Raw genomic sequence first — 2,450 nt, forward strand, 5'->3', positions numbered from 1 at the left:
GTCTGGTTGAGTTCACAACACTAACAAATAATGGAAATGTAAGCCAAGAATGTGTAACATTGTCACTGTTTCTGCACCACGGTCCTTTATAAACCACACAACAGATGAAGTTTATACATACACTGACAAGGGAAACATGTTTATTCTCTCTGTGATTATGGACCTTCACCAAAACTGCCCACCAGCAATAAATATGGCCCGCGGCCAGATTATGTTGCTTTGATTGCAGCAAAAAATAAAAATAAATAAATAATTTGATAGCAGTGCTGAAATAGATCTCAATCATGACAGCATGAACAACATTAAAAGAGTCTGTAGCCTGCTTGACCCACCTCTGAAAGAGCCGTCAGAAAACGTGATTCCCCCAAATGTCCTCTGCCTGGAGATACTGGGAAATGCAAACGCGTCGGTTGATGGATGTGAATCAAACACCGAAACACACACACTGCAGCACATGCTGTAATGTGAGCATGAATCCATTTGTTGAAGAGAGAAAAAAAATTGTCTCAAGGTGAGATCAAACTGACAACTGGTGGTAGGTGGAGGTGAGAGCTTTACCTACTGAGCTAACTGGATACTATAACAATCACTTCGTCATATATTCTCACCCACCATCTAATGTACAAAAAAAATTGCTCCGATGCAAACTTATTTGCAACACTAACGTGCTCTGTAGTACTGATTGTCCGTATTCAGCTACTGTAAAAACATGACAGCACAACATGGCGACGTCCATGGAAGTGGGTGCCCGCCGTTATGTAGATAGAAATGACTCATTCTAAGGTAATAAAAAGACCACTGAAAACATAGTTATGGATATTATATTGCATTTCTGTCAATAGATCCTCAGAAATATTGCACACTGAACCTTTAATGTCCTACAATATTTGCTGTGAAATTACTGCACGCATGGAAATGTTTAAAAGGCTGAAAGAAGCCTCTCCATTCATCTATTGTCAACTGCTTATCGTGCGTACAGGGTCGTGGGGGGCTGGAACCAATCCCAGCTGACATACAATCCCAGCTGACATACAATCCCAGCTGACATACAATCCGAGCTGACATCGGGCAAAAGGCGGGGTACACCCTGGACATGTCGCCAATCCATTGCAGGGCCACACATAGACAAACAACCAGTCACACTCACACTCTTTAGAGTTTAGAGCCACCAATCAACCCAGCCTGCATGTCTTTGGACGGTGGGAGGAAGCCAGAGCACCCAGAGAGAACCCATGCAGACACAGGGAAAACATGCAAACTCCACACAGAAAGGCCAGGGCAACCGGGGTTTGACAGCAGACTCTCTTATGATGTAAATCATTAAAGAAAACAGTCATAGGTCATTACTTACATTACTTAACTTAATTAGCTTAATTTACTTAACATCAGGACTATAAAGTCAGATTTGAGTCCTACCTGTTCACATAAGTAAGAATTAAAGTTATTTCCTTAACACCAAAGTGGATCAGAAAATGTGATTTGACTTAATCAACCACATTATAGCCTATAGACAGATGCCCCTCAGAATAAACAGGCCTGAAGGTCAGTTATTTTTTCAAAAGCAATTGCTTGTTAAAAAAACAGCCAATTACATGGCAGCAACTCAATGCATTTAGACATGTAGACATGATCAAGACAACTTGCTGAAGTTCAAACTGAGCATCAGAATCGGGAAGAAAGAGGGTTTAAGTGACTTTGAACGTGGCATGGTTGTTGGTGCCAGACGGGCTGGTCTCATCTACTAGGATTTTCATGCACAACCATCTCTAAGGTTTACAGAGAATTGTCCAGTGAGAAAAATGCCTTGTTGATGTCAGAGGTCAGAGGAGAATGGGCAGACTGGTTCAAGATGACAGAAAGGCAACAGTAACTCAAATAACCACTCGTTACAACCAAGGTACGCAGAATACCATCTCTGAACGCACAACACATCTAATCTTGAAGCAGACGAAATACAGCAGCAGAAGACCACACCGGGTGCCACTCTTGTCAGTTAAGAACAGGAAACTGGGGCTACAATTCACACAGGCAATAGAAAATTGGACAATAGAAGATTGGAAAACCTTTGTTTGGTCTAATGAGTCTCGATTTCAGCTGTGACATTCAGTAGCTTACAACATGAAAGCATGGATCCATCCTGCCTTGTATCAACGCTTCAGGCTGGTGATGGTGGTGTAATGGTGTGGGGGATATTTTCTTGGCACACTTTGGGCCCCTTACTACCAACTGAGCATCGCTTAAATGCAACAGCCTACCTGAGTATTGTTGCTGAGCATGTACATCCCTTTATGACCACAATGTTCCCATCTTCTGATGGCTACTTCCAGCAGGATAATGCACCATGGCACAAAGCTCAAATCACCTGAAACTGGTTTCTTGACCATGAAAATGAGTTCACTGTACTCCAGTGGCCAGTCACCACATCCCAATCCAATATGGGTGGTGACGGC

The sequence above is a fragment of the Micropterus dolomieu genome, linkage group LG21 (genome assembly GCF_021292245.1).
Source record: "Micropterus dolomieu isolate WLL.071019.BEF.003 ecotype Adirondacks linkage group LG21, ASM2129224v1, whole genome shotgun sequence".
Taxonomy (NCBI): domain Eukaryota; kingdom Metazoa; phylum Chordata; class Actinopteri; order Centrarchiformes; family Centrarchidae; genus Micropterus; species Micropterus dolomieu.